The 20034-nt window shown below is 30.8% G+C and overlaps 1 protein-coding gene across 6 annotated transcripts in view; it reads right to left on the bottom strand.

Moving 5' to 3' along the window:
- Nucleotides 1-20034, bottom strand: part of LOC114328397 (uncharacterized) — a 635699-nt gene that overhangs the window by 496113 nt on the left and 119552 nt on the right. The window lies entirely within an intron of this gene.

Here is a 20034-nt window from a genome sequence, read left to right as displayed (position 1 = left end):
TCTTATGATATTTACTATTCTTCCGTTTATAGAGATTCCATCACTTAGCTCCGCTATCGCTTCCTGAAATATGGCTTCACTGTACACGTTAAACAGTAGCGGCGACAGAACACAACCCTGTCTTACTCCTCTCTTTATATCAATATTCTCGAATTCTTGTTCTTCTATATTTATTCCAATACATATTGATGATAATTCGTAAATCTCGTCTGTCTATATCTCTGTTTTTCAATAATTCTATTAGTTTTCCATGTCGGACCCTGTCGAACGCTTTTTCGAAGTCGATGAAACAGGAATAAATATCCAGGTTCATATCTAAGCATCTTTGAGAGAGGACATTAAACGCAAACAATGCCTCTCTTGTTCCAAGTCCTTTGCGGAACCCAAATTGGGTGTCATCCATATCATATTCTAGCTTTCTGTATAATCTTCCATGAATCACTTTTGGAAATATTTTGAGGGTATGGCTTATTAGTGATATTGTCCTATAGTCCGAACAATCTTTGGCATATATTGTTTTTGGTATTGTTACAAAGGTGGATACCAACTATTCCTGATGGATTTTTACGGTTTTATATACTTCATTAAACAGATCCAGTAGTACAGGTAGAGTTTCATAGTCTAGACATTTCAGTAATTCCGCAGGTATTTCGTCTGCACCTACAGTTTTTCCGTTTTTTGCGTTTCGTATAGCTTGTTCGATTTCCTCCATAATGATCTCTGGTCCCGTTTCGCTGTCGATTTCTTCAGGTTCCTGTCTATTATCCTCAAACAGATCTGTTATGTATGTCTTCCACTTTTTTAATTTCTCTTTGACTTCTATAATAATTTTTCCATTTATGTCTTTAAGAAAGCCATCTTTCTTTTTTCGCTGTGTATTTGTGATTTCCTTTATTTTCTTGTGCATGTTAAAGCTATCGTACTTTTTAGAATATTCTTCTATTTCACTATATTGATTTGCCAGCCAGGTGGATTTGGCCTCTTTTATTTTCTTTCCTATTAATCTCTGTATTTCCTTGTATTTTGTCTTACTCCTGCCTTTATGTTTTCTTCTTTCCTCCATTAGATCTAGGATTTCTGAAGTCATCCATCTCTGTTTTTTTATTATTTTTGTGGGTAATATCTTCTTTCCTGCCTCTACTAACGTTTCTTGTATCATGTTCCATTTGTCATTAACATCTGTTGTTTTTATCACGTCTTGTTTGATTTTCTTTAAGTTATCATTTATTTCTTATTAAACGGTTATGCAGCATTGCTAAAGCCATGCACATTTCATCAAATAATTTGACTAATATGTCATTGATTAAGAGTGCAGATGAAAGAGTGTTAAGATCCGATGTTAAAATAAACCAAAGATTGTATGAGTACTTCAGGATGTGGAACACCAAATGAGAATGTATTACCGGGAATAACAAGAGATGAGGTTATCGAGGTTTTAAATAGGATGAAGAATGGTAAAGCAGTAGGACCTGATGGAATACTTCTGGAGGTTTTGAAGGCTCTAGGTCTAGGAGAATAATGGGTTGATGTGTTATGGCAAATGATGAGTAGGATATAAATGAGGAAGAAAGGATGCCCAATTAATGGAGGGATAGTGTGGTACTCTGTGATCGAAATGCGGGGAAGGGCTTAAAGGAAAGATATACAAGAGTGTAATGAGTCATGAGGCATTCGTTGGTGTACGGTGGGCAAGTGCCGCCTGTAAAGAAGGTTCAGGAAAAGATGGAGGTAGCTAAAATGAAAATGTTAGGGTGGATATTGGGTAAGACTAGAAGGGAGAAGATCAGAAACGCCTGACTAGAGAAAGAGCCGAGGAGACTATGACTACAGTCTCAAAAAACCTTCAACGCATTCTGAAGTATCATTTTGATTTCTTGGGCGTAGTTTCTTTTATTTTAGGACACAATAGCACACTGTAGAGTTTTTAATTTTCTTTTTATTCTTCTATTACACATGAATCAATAATTAGGTTTTCATTTTTATTGATGTAAAACATTAAATTAATCAATATATTTTCTTGTCTTACATTCAATATGTTAGTTTCGCATAAAATGTATATGATTAAAATAATTGTAACGTTAATATTTGATGATGGCAGGGCTTCCCATGATTCATTACGAAGTATATTTAACAGGATATTCCGAGGCCAACAAAAAGGTATTAATAACTATTCGCTGATTTTCCTTTGTCCATGTTTTTACACTGTACAGCTGCCTTTTTGGGCTTATATGGTTACATTCGTCTATTTTGTTTCATGCGCGTATGAATCAAACATCTGTGTGTTATGCCGTAAAAATTGTCACAAAAGATCACACTAACAGGTTTTACATCTAAAAGTATTTATTACTCCTTTGATAGTCCAGAGCGGCGAGTGTAATTTCCTCACCAAAATAATCTTTTGCCTGCGTTTATAAGGGTATGCCATAATCCCACAGGTATTTTCCTCACCAAGACCAACATGGTTATTTCAGTTATTTCAGGTAGATTTAAAAGGCATTCAACTGAATTATTTATCTACTATTAAGTTACAGCAGGTACCTATAATTCTAATAATTAATTAATTAATTATAGTATTTTATTTTTAGTCACAATTGGAATTGCGGTAAACCTTACGCGGTATTGGTATTTGAAAATTTTATTTTTTATAAAGTGAAAGTTTTAAAAAGTGAAGAAGTGTTCTGGAGGATAAAACAATTTGTAGTGCGAAATTTTTTACTATTGGTGCAACTTTTACAATATCTAGAAGTAGCCGACAACACAATCATGAACCAGATTGTCAGAAGTTAGATCGACAAATTGCTTCTAACTATTGTAAACGTAAAGCCGAAGAGAATTGAAAAACCAGCAAAAATTATACGCCAAGCACTTGTAGCTAATTTGTCTGAAACAATTACTACGATTGTTGTCAGTTACATAAGAAAAAATATATAATTATCGACGAAAAATGATGCCTGGTCGACTTCCTTCCAATATTGATGAGGTTCAAGGATTTGTGACGGGGTGTACTCAAAAAACAACCAAGAGGGAAAATTTTCTCTTTATAAACTGTGTCAAAAGTAGGATAGTTGTATTTAGTTGTGAAACAAATATAAGACTTTTAGCCACATTGAATTTTATTATATGGATGGCACATTGCAATTATTCATTATTCATGGGCTAATTAATGGGCATTATATTTCTTTATTATACTGTTTACTGCCAAACAAAAAAAAAACAGAAATTTACAACAATATTTTTTATTTGTTAAAATCAGAAATTTTTAAAGCTCTCAAAATTGAGTTTAATGCTAGTAAAGTTTTTGAAGATTTTGAAAATGAATGCCATCATTGAAATGTGTACGAACACTGAAATACATCGTTGTAAATTTCACCTATACTAAGCTTGGTATAGAAATGTCTTGGTCTCTTGATTTAATATCAGAATATAAAAATGATTCTTAAAGAGGCAAGTGGCTCAAACATACTTTTGGCCTTACATATAAAACCAGAAGACGTATCAGATTGTTTTGTGTTTGATTTAATGTCATGCAAACCAGGAAATGAAATTTAAGATAGATATGTTGATTATTTAGTTGAAACTTATATAGACAAAAATGCCATATTCTCCCCATATTTGAGGACAGAGGCAAATTCTCCTGTTATTCGTATTACGAATGCTTGCGAATCTTTTCGCAAGATGTAGTAAATTTATTAATAAGATATCAGTCTAATCAAATGACTACAATGGATTTTGTAAAGTGTCTGTCTTATTATAGTAAATATTAAATAATAATTTATACGTCTTGCATAATATTATCTATATTATAAACTATTATTATAATGTAAGGAAATTAATGTCTTGTATTCGGATTTCGGATGCTTTCATAATATACATTCCTAAATTAAATCTATATTTTTATTTTATTACCTGAGTGAGTTGGTGAGGAAAATACCTACCGGATTAATAGGAACCCTTAAATTTGGTGAGGAAAATACCTGTCGGATTATATGTTTTTACTGGTTGGTGAGGAATTTACCTCCGCCGGTACAGAGAACTAATGCATTCTCGTGACTTTGACACATATCTGATATTTTTTTTTAGTTTTATGGACCTCGATAACCCAAACCTCTATATTTATATGCTGCAATGGGTCCGGCAGAGTTTTTAAATCAATATCAATTTAAAGCCAAAAAAAGCGTCATTTTAAGAACTTCCGTCAGTAAAAAGTAAAGTATTTTTAACAAATTTGGAGGTAATTATTTGATATTAAAATGGCGATATTTGCATGTTGATTTACTAATTTGTTGCTTACAAAAGTGCAAAGAGAGAGAGAGAGAGAGAGAGAGAGAGAGAGAGAGAGAGAGAGAGAGAGAGAGAGAGAGAGAGAGAGAGAGAGAGAGAGAGAGACCTCTCCAGGAACTCTGCAGGAAAAATAAAGGTTTTGGTTATTGAGGTCCGCAAAACTCAAAAAAGGCTGACTCAATAAACTCAAGTCAGATACCTGACCGTGTGAAAGTTCTTAACAGGGTAGGTACTTTTTGACCTTATTTCTTATTTCTCTGGACTATGACTGAATATAGGTTAGAAACAATAATTGTTATTAAGGGGATGGGTACGTATTTTCGGCTGCAATGCTATTTAAATGGGGATTCATTTTTTTCGAATACTGAGAAAACTAATAAGTATTTTTGAAAAATTTAAACGCAGAATGAAAGATTACGTTATTAGCGAGGGCCAAAAGTACCTGAAAACTTCTATTATGTTTATTTTATTAAATTACAGGGGTGAAAACCTAAGAGAAAATGTAGTGTGATTTTTAATTTCAAATATCTCATTCAAAAGAAACTATTTATTTATTCTAAGGGACTTTCGGCCCTCGAGAATAATTTAGTCTTTCATTCTGCGTTTAAATTTTTTAAAAATATTTATTAGTTTTTTCAGGACACCAGGAAAATATCACCATGGACACCATGTCCGTGGTGATATTTTCCAAATCGAACATTCGCTATCTTTGTCATACAACGCACTGAGTCAAATAGAATATGATGACAAGACAGTGTGACAGTGTGATGATGTGTGTTTTAAATACTTGACATGGCATCGGGAATATTTTGAGTTGTTGATTAAATAATATTGATAATGTATTTGATAAATAATTGATTTAAGACGTGAACTTAATAAAAAGTTATTTATTGTTTATTATTTATGGACGATCCAAGCAGAGAATACACCAGGATATAGTCAGTGATCCAAGTATTTTGTTGTTAGGGATGTTCAAAATTGTAAGCGTTCCATAGTAACAATATATTATTAAAAAATCACTTAAACACTTTTCCTCTTTTCTCGATTGAGTATTAGTTTTTGTTGTACATAATATAAATTATTACAATCACTGAATAGTTTCACATAGTTAGTGAAAAAATTATCACATTTATTAACTGACTTAATAATTTGCAATTATACAAATAACAGTTATCCAAGAACATTCAAAAGCCATCTCTTTAAACTTAATGATGACATTGTCAAGTAGAATGACATTCTAGTAATGTTTACATATCCATACCAGTGTGAATTTTACTACACGTAATTTGCAGTGTAAAGACAGAAAAAGTAGGGATAACCGTAAAATATTTGCGAATTATGTACCGATGGCCTTAAATAAATATATATCTGTAATTTATAAGACCATTAATTGTTAGAATTTCGAGTACCTAAATATAAATTATATATTTTGTTTAACGTATTTAAATGGTTGTTTACGTAGTAAGCACTAAAAAGTAAATACCTAAGTTATAGCGGAATTCATAATTTTCTGTAATTAAATGTTTGGCATATTATGTGAAACTGGTTCTGCCTTTAATGAAATTAGCTCATATTTAGCCTGGTTATCCGTTTTGTGAAAGTTTTTCATGTGTGACCTATTTATACTCTGACCATGTGATTCTGTTTATTGTAAGATGTGAAACACCAAATACATACTAAATATTAGGTCTTGGGCTCACATTTAAAAAATTATTACCTCCCTCATAAGACTTTTTTTATTCAGTTATTCCTGTCGAGTCGGACAACTTTTTTAATACGGAAATTTTTCAGGAGGGTGCCATTTCTGAAATATAGACGTTTCTAAACTTTGGTGCATCCGAAAACAAACTGGAGTACCCTTAAAAATTTTTCGGAAAATATTACCAAATAATTGTAAATATTTTTATCAAACAATCCTGTAATAATCAGTGTGATGGTATAAATTTTATGAGCCTTTATGATGCTTGTCCCCCCAACCCCCCATATGGGAAGCGCACTATGGAGTCATAAATGATGATTTTTTTGCAGGATTGTTTAATAAAAATACTCACAATTTACTGCTAATATTGTCCGACAAAATTTTAAGGGTACTTACTCCACTTGTTGGACACACCAAGGTTTATAAACCTCTATATTTATGACCCCCTTTCCCGAAATTTTCCGTATTAGAAAACTGAATAAAAAAGTCTCATGAGAGGGGTAATCATTTTTTTAAATATTGGCCCAAGGTCTATTGTTATTTATTCTATTTACTAGAATATCGAATTAAAGTAAATGCTGTCTTTGTTATCTTAGCCTCAATTTATAACAGACTGGTGCAAATAATATGTGTGGTGTGCCTAAATGAGGTGTAAAACTTACATTTTTTTTATTCCAGGTTTTGTGTCAAAATAAAAGAGATATGAATATTAGTATGATGAATGAATGATCTTAATAACAATGATATTTTTACATAACATTTTTCTTTCTTATACCCTTAGGAAATTATTGACAGTTCTATTATATGCATACTATTTAAAATGATTATACATAAACTGCTCGTCAAAAGTTAGGGATATAGAAAATTATGCTGATTTTCATAGTTGATTTTTTCGCGAACAGACGGATTCCGCTATTTTTTTTATTTTCGTCTTTTCTTTTGTATTTACACAGTTGTGCAAAGGTTTACTCAAACTTATTTTTTGTACTTATACCGGGTGGAAGAAAAAAATATGTTTTCTTGTGTTAAGTTTGAGACACCCTGTAGGAATAACGATGTACAAATGTGAGTGTACATCAGAATAATATTGTAGTCTTATGTTTTGTGAATATGCTGTTATTTGAATGTCCCTGATATCTTTAGAAACAAAAAAATAGACGGTTTTGTAATTTAACATGTGTTTTAACAGAAACAAAAATTTGAGACACCTTGTAGGGAGAAAAAGGCATAAAGGTGAGTATACCCCGATATTATGTTGTAGTCTCATATTTTTTGAATAATTTATTTTTTTAATTTAATATGTTTATCTATGTTTCACATATGTGTGATGTGACGCATGTCGTCAGTTAAAACAAATATTAAAGAGTAATATCGTCTAGTTTCTTTGTTATTAAAGATATCAGAGAAATTAAAAAAATAAAATATTCACAAAATATGAGATTACAACAAAATATTGAGGTATACTCACCTTTGTGCCTTTTTCTCCCTACAAGATGTCTCAAACTTTTGTTTCGGTTCAAACACATGTTAAATTACAAAACCGTCTATTTTTTTATTTCTAAAGATATCAGGGACATTCAAAAATCAAAATTTTCACAAAAAATAAGATTACAACACGATTTCGATATATACTCCCATTTGTACCTCGTCCTTCCTACAGGGCGTCTCAAACTTAACATAAGAAAAACATTTCTTTTCTTCCACCCGGTATAAGTACAAAAAAAAATTTGAGTAAACCTTTGCATAACTGTGTAAATACTAAAGAAAAGTCTAAAATAATAAAAAAAATTAGCGGAATCCGTTAATCTGTTCACGAAAAAATCTACTATAAAATTTCAGCAGAATTTTCTATATCCCTAACTTTTGATGAGCAGTTTATAAGCCTAACCGTAACCATAAAATGACAACAAGTATGTTATTAATCTCGTTCTCACAGGCATCTTTCAGTTGGTCACAGTTTTTCGATTTCTTTCTAACGCATTGAGTTGCAAGTGACAGAAAAAAAGGGAAGTCCGTGATTAAAATTATTTATAACATTTTATTCTAGTTGTTGATAGATAGCGCTACAATCGAACAAAAAATGATTTATATAATATATAATAATATTAATAATATTATTATCTACACGACTATAATCTGTACAATTTATAAGACTATACAAATCAAAGAACATACATTTTATAAATGAAATAAACACAATTGATTTGTTTTTATACCAAATTACGATTACGATTCTGACAACTGTCAGATTAAACTAAAAGGCCATGCTGTGATTCTCTACATTCTTAAAATCATATATTACGTCATTAATGACACACTGAAAGACTGAGAAGAACTTTGAATTAAAGTCGTATAGATATGTAATAGTACTCTGGGCTAATTAGCAAAATACAAGGAAAAGTTATTTACCAGCAATTTTATTGCTGAAATCGAATCTTATGATTGTATATATGTATTAATAATATAGGTATGCAAAGTCCGCATATAGTGTGCTACTTTTTTTATAAACAAAATGGCGCCCGAAAATCGTGTTTTTTTCAATTGTTGCTCTATAACTCCAAATATTTTAGCTTTACACCAAAAACACTCAAATAAAAATTCACCGTAATTAAATTCTGCATAGAGACGTGTTTTTCCCGATTTACTTCGACTAAAATTTTCCCCGGAAAATGCGAGTTTTTCCAACAAAATCGTTAATTTTCAATTAAAATTTTAGATAAGTAATTGTTTATCAATAATTAAATAATTTGGTAGCGTAAAAGCTCTTTTCGTATAGATTATAATTCCAGAAGCCGATGAAAACTAAATAAACAGTTTAGCAACAATTGAATTGTTAATTAAAAATTTACGGTCGCTTTAATAACCACAATAATTATGATACATAAGAATAACTATGATTTTTGTATAAAAAGTCACTTTACCTATCTAATGTACTTTACAGAATTGAAATTGGACTATCTAAGCGGCTGGACGCTTCTTTTAAAAGAAAAAACGTTTAATTGTACTAAGTGGTTCCTAAGATACAACCGGTTAAAGTTGATCTGCAGTTACGGCAAAGATATAAACAATAGGATCATAATTTTCAAACCATCACCTTTTTATTTTTATCCTCTTCCTTGACACCAATTTTCATATCTTTAAAATAATCACAACATATATTATTATAATTAGTCCAGAAAGCCACTGCGCATCCGCTAGGAAAAATATTCTAATTCGGATTTTTTGCACAATCTTACTCAAAAAGGACCCCTTTTAACAAATTTGCATGTTGCCAGGACCAAAAGTTGGTCAAAAATTTTTTTAAACGTTTTTTTTTGTTTTTCTCCTAAAATTATTTTTTTTGCATGGAACAAAATTTTTTTAGGTTTTTTGATCATTCCAAACAGAAAAGGTATTTAGTGACTTTTCTCTAAAGTTGATAGTTTTTGACATATAAGCGATTAAAAATTGAAAAATTGCGAAATCGGCCATTTTTAACCCTCAAAAACTATGTGAAAATCTGAAAATTTGAATGTTGCCAAGCTAGGTAGATATGCTTTAAACATCGATTGATGAAATCCCGAAGAGTATTTTGCAATACAATATTCAAAACTCCTTTGATTTTTAATTGCTAATCAAGCGTGCGCGACACTATTTTCCACCGTCGCATGTGTATGCAGTATGGTGCAAATGAAAGGAATAAATTCGTTATTTCGTAAACCGGCGACTTTAAGGAAAAATCCCGAAACAGGTCGATTTTTGTTTTTAAGTTATGATATTGTGACTTATATGGTATACTAGTGACGTCATCCATCTGGGCGTGATGACGTAATCGATGATTTTTTTAAATGAGAATAGGGGTCGTGTGCTAGCTCATTTGAAAGGTTCTTCAATGCTCTATTCAGTAATATAAACATTTACATAATTATTTATACAGGGTGTCCAATAATTTGATTTTTTTGTCAATTTGCCAAATGATTTAATTTAATAAAAAATTTTTGGACACCCTGTATAAATAACTATGTACATGTTTATATTACTGAAGAGAGAATTGAAGAACCTTTCAAATGAGCCAGCACACGACCCATAATCTCATTTAAAAAAATCATCGATTACGTCATCACGCCCAGATGGATGACGTCACTAGTATACTATATATGCCACAATATCAGAACTTAAAAATAAAAACCGACCTGTTTTGGGATTTTTCCTTAAAGTCACCGGTTTACGAAATAACGAATTTATTCCTTTCATTTGCACCATACTGTACACATGAAACGGTGGAAAATAGTGTCGCGCACGCTTGATTGGCAATTAAAAAACAAAGGGGTTTTTGATGTTGTATTGCAAAAAACTCTTCGGGATTTCATCAATCGATGTTTAAAGAATATCTTCCTACCTTGGCAACATTCAAATTTTCAGTTTTTCACATAGTTTTTGAGGGTTAAAAATGGCCTATTTCGCAATTTTTCAATTTTTAATCGCTTATATGTCAAAACCTATCAACTTTAGAGAAAAGTCACTAAAGACCTTTTCTGTTTGGAATGATCCAAAAAACTTAAAAAAAATTTGTTCCATGCAAAAAAAAATAATTTTAGGAAAAAAACAAAAAAAAAACGTTTAAAAAATTTTTGACCAACTTTTGGTCCTGGCAACATGCAGATTTGTTAAAAGGGGTCCTTTTTGAGTAAGATTGTGCAAAAAATCCGAATTAGAATATTTTTCCTAGCGGATGCGCAGTGGCTTTCTGGACTAAATAAAAACTATGGATATTACGAGTGAAAATTGCCAAAAATAGCAAAATTCCAATCAAAAATCAGGTTGGAGAAAATGTAATCTCAAAGTTCAAAATCGGTATACGTTAAAAAAATGCATTTTCTCGGCTTCCCATGGAGCAATTTTCTTCATTTTTTTGCTCCCAAGTAACTCGAGTAGAGCCATCTAACTAGCGCATTACTAAATGTCAAACTTTCTTTTGTTTTGCTATAATAGATTAATTTATTTATAAGGAAAGAAAACTACATATGTTTTCCAGTTGTAGACTTTTTTTAGATAAACTTACTACAAGTGTACCTTTTAACGTTAAAAACACAATAAATATTCTCATTTGAAAGCTGTATAATTATTTAGACAATCTTTATTTTAAACAAATTTAAAATTTTGTTATAATAAATTATTTATTTATTATAACAAAACAAAAGCAACTTTGACATTTAATAATCAAGTATATTCAAATGGGAAATAAGCCACAATTTTACCTAAAAATGATTTTATTAACGTTTCGACGCCCAAGTCGGGTGTCGTTGTCAAAATACAAAATAATACTAAATAAATAAAAATGTTGTTGCTTAGCAAAAAATTCTTCTAATAATTTATTTAATCTGACTCATTTATATCGGCAATTCAGACACGTATTATACATTTTAAAGTAGACGACTTTAAAATGATATTGCCAATATTGATGAGTTGCGTTCCTGGGACGACTTTACTAAAAGATAGTTCATTCTATTACATGAAATCAATCCCAACTCAAGAATATCCGCCATAAAAAATCATAGCATGTGATCTGTCTTTAAAAAGACAACTAAATGCAACGGTGGCACTGAAATTCTCGCGTTAGAGATTCCATAGTAAATCACGAGGGAAAACCAGGAAAAACCTCGTGATACTATCCCGACATCGTAAGTATTTGGGTTTACATTTAGTTTACTCTCAAAACTAATACCAAATTCTGACTTGATATTTTAAATTTTAAATAATACTAAAATACTAAATATGTACTAACTCGTATGTTACTGATTTACTAATTGTGGTATTTTCTTTCTATTGACTTCCTCCTTTAATATGGGTAACCACATCCTACTGCATTCTACCGAGGAATTTGCGATACAATTGGTTTCATTTAGCATAATTAGAGCCGCTTCTTTGATTTTTCTCTTTTTACTATCTGCTTCTTTTAGGACTATACTTGAATCTCTCCACTGAACTCTATGTTCATTATCCCATGCGTGTTGACATATTTGAGATCTATCAAATTATATAAATAAAATATCAAACATAGAGTTCAGTGGAGAGATGCAAGTATAGTCCTAAAAGAAGCAGATAGTAAAAAGAGAAAAATCAAAGAAGCGGCTCTAATTATGCTAAATGAAACCAATTGTATCGCAAATTCCTCGGTAGAATGCAGTAGGATGTGGTTACCCATATTAAAGGAGGAAGTCAGTAGAAAGAAAATACCACAATTAGTAAATCAGTAACATACGAGTTAGTACATATTTAATATTTTAGTATTATTTAAAATTTAAAATATCAAGTCAGAATTTGGTATTAGTTTTGAGAGTAAACTAAATGTAAACCCAAATACTTACGATGTCGGGATAGTATCACGAGGTTTTTCCTGGTTTTCCCTCGTGATTTACTATGGAATCTCTAACGCGAGAATTTCAGTGCCACCGTTGCATTTAGTTGTCTTTTTAAAGACAGATCACATGCTATGATTTTTTATGACGGATATTCTTGAGTTGGGATTGATTTCATGTAATCGAATGAACTATCTTTTAGTAAAGTCGTCCCAGGAACGCAACTCATCAATATTGGCAATATCATTTTAAAGTCGTCTACTTTAAAATGTATAATACGTGTCTGAATTGCCGATATAAATGAGTCAGATTAAATAAATTATTAGAAGAATTTTTTACTAAGCAACAACATTTTTATTTATTTAGTATTATTTTGTATTTTGACAACGACACCCGACTTGGGCGTCGAAACGTTAATAAAATCATTTTTAGGTAAAATTGTGGCTTATTTCCCATTTGAATATACTTGATTATAAAAATGCCACAAGAAAATAGCTTCAGAACAACATTGAGATTTAATAATACGCCAGTTAGATGGCTCTACTCGAGTTACTTGGGACAAAAAAAGAATGAAGAAAATTGCTCCATGAGAAGCCGAGAAAATGCATTTTTTTAACGTATACCGATTTTGAATTTTGAGATTACATTTTCTCCAACCTAATTTTTGATTGGAATTTTGCTATTTTTGGCAATTTTCACTCGTAATATCAATAGTTTTTATTATAATAATATGTTATGATTACTTTAACGATATGAAAATTGGTGTGAAGAAAGAGGATAAAAATAAATAGGTGATGGTTCGAAAATTATGGTCCTATTGTTTATATCTTTGCCGTAAATGCCGGTCAACTTTAACCGGTTGTATCTCAGGAACCACTCATCACCATTAAACGTTTTTTCTTTTAAAAGAAGCGCCCTGCCGCTTTTTTTTCCAATACCGTTTTCATGATTTAATTTAATTTAATATTTCCCGAGATATTCTATTTCTTTATAAGCCAAAAAATTGTTTATAGTTTTAAAATATTCCTGAGGCGGCTTAAATAGTCCAATTTCAATTCTGTAAAGTACATTAGATAGGTACAATGTCTCTTTATACAAAAATCATAGTTATTCTTATGTATCATAATTATTGTGGTTATTATAGTGGCCGTAAATTTTTAATTAACAATTCAATTGTTGATAAACTGTTCATTCAATTTCCATCGGCTTCTATAATTATAATCTATACGAAAAGAGCTTATACGCTACCAAGTTATTAATTTATTGATAAACAATTACTTATCCAAAATTTTACTTGAAAATTAAAGATTTTGTTGGAAAAACCGGAATTTTCCGGGGAAAATTTTCGTCGAAGTAAATCGGGAAAAACAGGTCTCTATGTAGAATTTAATAACGGTGAATTTTTATTTGGGTGTTTTTGGCGTAAAGTTAAAATCTTTGGAGTTATAGAGCAACAATTGAAAAAAATACGATTTTCGGGCGCCATTTTGTTTATAAAAAAAGTAGCACACTATCTGCGGACTTTGCATACTTATATTATTAATATATACAATCATAAGATTCGATTTCAGCAATAAAATTACTGCTAGTAAATAACTTTTCCCAAAAATAGCCAATTCTCCGATAATCTGCCCAGACTATAGGTAAATAATGGGTAAATACCTAAATCATTTCTATTTCGATTATAGCGCCTTCTATCAACAACTGGATGGAATAAATGTTATAAATGTGTAGGTATGTATTACGGACGTGCCTTTTTTTCTGTCACTTGTGTCGCACTGAAAAATGTCTTTGAGAACAACCATACCATGATATCAAAAATATGATAAATGGTATAATTTAGTTCTTATAAAGTGTTATCAAAAATTGAAAAACGACTACGAGTAAAGTGAACTGCATTTGTTGCTTATAATTAGGTCTTCTATCTATATCTGAGGTTATTTTGAAAAAAAAATTTCACCACCGAAAAGGGGTGGCAACCACCCCCCAGGGTGAAAACGGAGTTTGGGTCAATATCACTTTTGAAGTTAAGGGTAGGATTCCTAATTCCAAAATTTCATGTAAATCGGTTCATAGTAAAAAATTTCTGAGCTAAAAAGCTTCAATGACTGCACTACTAGGACTGTAGCACCACTGATGATGATTATATTTAATTTCATGAAAGTTTCCAATTTTCTAAGAACGATCCGATCGAACTCGCACTTATTTGCAATGATTATTCAAACCAGAAGCAGAAAAAAATATCTGTCTAATTGTTGTTTGTTGTACACCATTACGTTTTGTTTAAATTTTCCCTAATAATAAAAATTATAAAAATTCAAAAAATGAACTTAAGTCATTGTAACTCCATTTCCGGAATATTAAACCGCGCCAGACCTCATTAAAAAAAGCACAATTTACAACACAATAGCAAATGGGATTTATATGTATGAGATCAACCGTTCAACAATGAGACATTAGCAATTTACATATTTATCTTGATTACTTAGGTTATAGACTGTAGCAGGTAGGATAATAAAAAATGGCTGATATTTCTCGTAATAAACAATTGCGACGTTGAAGTGAAATAAATTAAATAGATTATGTAAATGTTACAATAAGAACAAGTAATTATTGTGACAGGTTGTCTTACTTGCTCTAGATACTTGAATGTATTAAGTAATGAAAATAAAAGATAATTTTCATTGTGAAAATCTTCATTAGACCAGTGGGAAAAAATGATAGAAAAATAGCCAAGTCAACTTACTGCAATTATTTTTGAATTAACGAAAAGTAGTGATGCCGAATATTATAGTCTAAGATACGATATAAGGTCGATTTGCACCGATCTGTTTAATGGATAAAAATTATTGGATATGTAATTTAGCATGTTAACAATTACAAAAAACAAGGGTTGCCCGATCTAACGTTGTTCTAACTATAATTAATTAATAATTTAAAATTTACAATTTTTTTATAGATTTAAAAAAAATTTCGACTCGGGAAGATATTATTTCACATTTTTTAGGTCATTCTAAACAAAAAAGGTCTTTTGTAATTTTTCTCTAAAGTTGATCGTTTTCTAGTTATAAACAATTTAAAACTGAAAAAAGAACGAAATATGACGATTTTCAAGGCTCAAAAACATAAGTACAGTGAAACTTGGATAATTCGAATCTCAGGGGATCGTTAAAAAAATTCGAATTATCGAAAAATTCGAATTAAAAAATAAATCTACAAAAACAAGGATTACCTACAAAAACATCTGCAAATGATAAATCAGTAGTTGATCAGCAAAATAACAGTAGTTGGTCATTTTTATCGCTTGGAGATGTTTTTGTTCCTCTTCTTCTTCTTCTTAACTCAGGCGAGACTCGTTAGTCTCTGGCACTTGGTCAATCTCTGGCACTTGGTCATAAGACCTTTGTGCCAAGCCCTGTTCTTCTCCTTAAACTTTAATAAGTCCTGTGACCTCAACGAAGGCCAACAGTTTTCTTATTGCTAGTTTTAGGATCTCTTCTGGTTCAAACCTCATTTGACCAGTGAAGTACTGCCTTACATCACCTAGCACACTGCAATGGCATAGTATGTGTATGGCAGTTTCTTCTTCCATTTCGCAGTTTCTGCTCCATATGGTTGATTCACCTTACCTAGTTTGTATAGGTGATTTAGTGGAGTCACTGAAGGTGGATATGAGCTATTACCTCCGATATCGTTGAACCTCCATCGATTTGCATGAAAATTGGTGAGTGGTTAGAGGATATCTCAAGGAACAAAGGTGACATGGTGCCAACTTGCGCTTTTACCCTGGGGGTGGATGCCACCCCTTCTCGGGGGTGAAAATTATTTTATTAAAAATAACCCCATAATTCGATAGAGGGGTAAATTTCAAGCAAAATTTGTTATATAAAGTTATTAAAATAAATCAAAACTTTTTGAGGTTATTAAAGGTCACAGATTTTAATTTTTCTTGAGAAAAATGCATGTTTTTAATCAATTTTTCTTCAATAACTAAAAAGTGTAAGTTTTTACAAAAAAGTTATTTTGTCAAAATTGAAGCTAATGAAAAATGAAATAAACCTCTTACTACAAAAACCTTTTAATGTTAACTAAAAGTGAGTTATAGGTAATTGAATGTATATTTTTTGCGGCGAGTAAAAAACTCTAAGTATTCAAGCTGAAATAACGTGAAATTGATGCATTTTATAACATAAACTTATTAAACATTTGTCAAAGTACTTAAAAATATCTATTCAATGAGCCCCCGAAGATGTTGATAGCGTTAAAATTTATGCTCCAAATTTTTTTCAAAATTAATCTTTTAAAAATTTTTCCAAAAAATGTTATATTGTTTTTTTTTTAATAACTCCGTTCATGTTTACGATATCAGGTTTATCTAAAAACTGTTTGAAAGTTAATTCCAAGTGCTATTTAAGCACGTTGAACCTAATCCTTTAAACCGCTTACTTTTTTAAAAATAATAGGTTAAATGACCCCGGTTTCATGGCTCTCACAGCCAAATTTAAGATTTAAACGTTTCTATCTCGGTTATTTTTTACCCTATAGAAATAGTAAAACAGGTAAAATTTTTGGCACGGAAAAAACTAAAATTTGGATATATAATTTTTTACGTATATTGAGTATTTTTGGAGTTATTATCAAAAGAATATGAGAATTACAATAATTTTAACAATTATGTTTTTTTAAATTATATCTTTTTTTCAAAAATATGCATTCTAAACCGGTCAAAATTATCGAAAACATTACTTATGCTAATATAAAGAAGTTCTTGTAAGGATTACTATAAATTTTATTTTTTGTGGAAATGGCGTACGTTTTTTTTTCACTTTTTCCTAAAAAATTCGAAACGGTTCTTTTATTTTCATTATAACTTGCTTAACTTTGACGCTATTACCTTGTTCTGACGCTCATTTGATAGGTATTCTGAAGTACTTTGGCAAATGTTTAGCAGGAATATTTTATACATTTCATCGTTTTCCCGTTATTTAAGCTTGAATACTTAGATTTGAGTACTCGCCGAAACAAATACACATTCAATTGCCAATAACTCACTTTGAACTAACATTAGTTTAGTTCTTTATGTGAGGAATGTATTAAATTTTTCATTGTCTTCAATTTCAGTAATAATAACTTTTTTGTAAAAGCTTATAGTTTTTGATTTATACGTGAAAAACCTATTTAAAACATGCATTTTTTTACGAAAAAATAAAATCTTTGGTCTTTAATAACTCAAAAAGTGTTGATTTATTTTAATAACTTTATATAACAAATTTTGCTTATAATTTGTCCCTCTATCGACTTATGGTATTATTTTTAATAAAATAATTTTCACCCCCCGAGAAGGGGTGGCATCCACCCCCAAGGTAAAAGCGCAAGTTGGCATCATGTCACCTTTGTTCCTTGAGGTATCCTTTAATGACTCACCAATTTTCATGAAAATCGATGGAGGTTCAACGAATTCGGAGGTGAAAACCTTCAGTGACTGCACTAATTTCTTAAACGGCAATTTCCAGTCACCATTTCAGTGACCGTTTTGATCTCTCGTTTATTGAGGTTCATCAAACTGTTCGAGAGTTTTTTATCAATATTCTTGATTATTTTTTTAGTCTAGATTTGCCCTTGAGTGGTTCTCCATTTATTTTGATGATTCTTGTTTTTGTTCCTATTCTTGCCAGAGTTTTGTCAACCTAAAAAAAATGGGCTAACAAAATTCGGCCAAAAATACCAATTAAAACATCTGCAAGCTATAAAAAAGACCGACTTTATTTTTTTCCAAAGTGATCCGAAATTTTTAGCTGCTTTTTAGAATTTAGCTTCTCAGTAATGACAAAAGATTCTAAGATATTCAGAAAAGATAGCAGAAAAGTTCGAATTATCCAAAATATAATTCGAATTATTCACGACTTTTTACCATTACTTATATAGGAAATGCTAGCGACCAGAATAAAAATTCTAATTAAAGAAGATTTAGAATTATGGAAGTTCGAATTAAGCAGGTTCCACTGTATAAAATATCATTTTTGAAATTACGAAGTACCTAAATTCAAGTTCAAACCTTATTCTATCAGTTCTTGATGTCTTTTGGACTTATTTCATTCTGAAACATTGGTTTTTAGTTGTTAATGCCCGTCTCCCCGTAAGAAACTTTCCTCATTTACAATTAAAAAAATATGTTTTAGAATAAAACATGGCTAAAATTCTTAACGAGATCTGATAGAAAAAGGTTTGAACTTGAATTTATATACTTGATGATTACAAAAATAATATTTTTTACTTATGTTTTTGAGCGTTGAAAATTGTCATCTTTCGTTCTTTTTTCAGTTTTAAATTGTTTATAACTCGAAAACGATCAACTTTAGAGAAAAATTACAAAAGACCTTTATTATTTAGAATGATCCAAAAAATCTGATATAATATATGCCCGGGTCGAAATTATTTTTTTTTAATTCATAAAAAAATTTCATTTTTTAATTATTAATTAATTATAGTTAGAACAAGATTAGATCGGGCAACCCTTGTTTTTTGTAATTTTTAGCATGCTAAATTACATATCCAATAATTTCTATCCATTAAACAGATCGGTGCAAATAGACCTTATATCGGATCCTCTACTATTATGATTAACTGTTTAGTGGGAAATAAGCCACAATTAAATTGAAAAAATAATTTTATTAACGTTTCGAAGCCCAAATCGGGTTTCGTTGTCAAAATACAAAATACTATTAAAATAAACAAAAATGTTGTTGCTAAGTAACAAAATTTCTTCTAATAATTTATTTAATCTGACTCATTTATATTGAAACATTATATTGGGCTTTGAAACGTTAATAAAATTATTTTTTCAATTTAATTGTGGCTTATTTCCCACTAAATGGTTAATCATAAAAATGCCACAAGGAAATAGCTTCAGAACAACTCTACTATTATACTAGTTAAGATTAAAAGACAAAGAAGAATAGTTGAAATGTTTTCAGTACATACCGTATAATGGAATTATACACAATTAACTACGAGGCAATGATTTCGCTAAAAATCCAAAATTCCTACAGATCGATCAGTCATACATCAATTCTGTTGAAGACAATAGAAAAAATGCATGATACATTAAGGGACACATTAAGGAGGAATCATTGAGGGATGATGCAATATCAACCAGCATCCCTCTCAAGAAAGAAAATCAATAGAAACAGTACTGGACAAACTAGTTTACAACATCAATCATTCCATTAATAAATGGAGATATTGAATTAACCATCTAGATACAGAAAGTCTCTTTACGATACAGTAGCGTCAAAGGAGATATCCACTACTGTATGTATGCAACTGGATCAAAGCAATACCGCAGAATAGGCCGATTCTAAATGCAACGAAAACATTGTAGCCAAAACATGGACAGGGGAGTAATTTCTTCCTTCCTGTAGTCACTCCTAGTCGATGATCTGATATCGCTCCTTGACGCACAGGGAGAAAGGGAAAAGAGTGCACGCCTATGCCTGAACTGCGACTCCATCTGTGCCTGATCTTCTGTGGCTCTAAGGGAAAAGCAGAGACATTCCCGGCCTCGTAGGACTGAATGGACTCATGGAAGCTGTCACAAGAGACATACCATACCTATGAACTAACATTTATTTTATGTACAGAAATTTATCAAATAACAGCATTCTAATAAAAAATAAAGTTTTGGAATGTAAAAAGTGGGTTTTGCCGAGACCGTTA

The sequence above is a fragment of the Diabrotica virgifera genome, chromosome 5 (assembly GCF_917563875.1).
Source record: "Diabrotica virgifera virgifera chromosome 5, PGI_DIABVI_V3a".
Classification (NCBI taxonomy): domain Eukaryota; kingdom Metazoa; phylum Arthropoda; class Insecta; order Coleoptera; family Chrysomelidae; genus Diabrotica; species Diabrotica virgifera.
The sequence above is the reverse complement of the archived record's forward strand: the minus strand, read 5'-3'. Positions and strand labels throughout refer to the sequence as shown.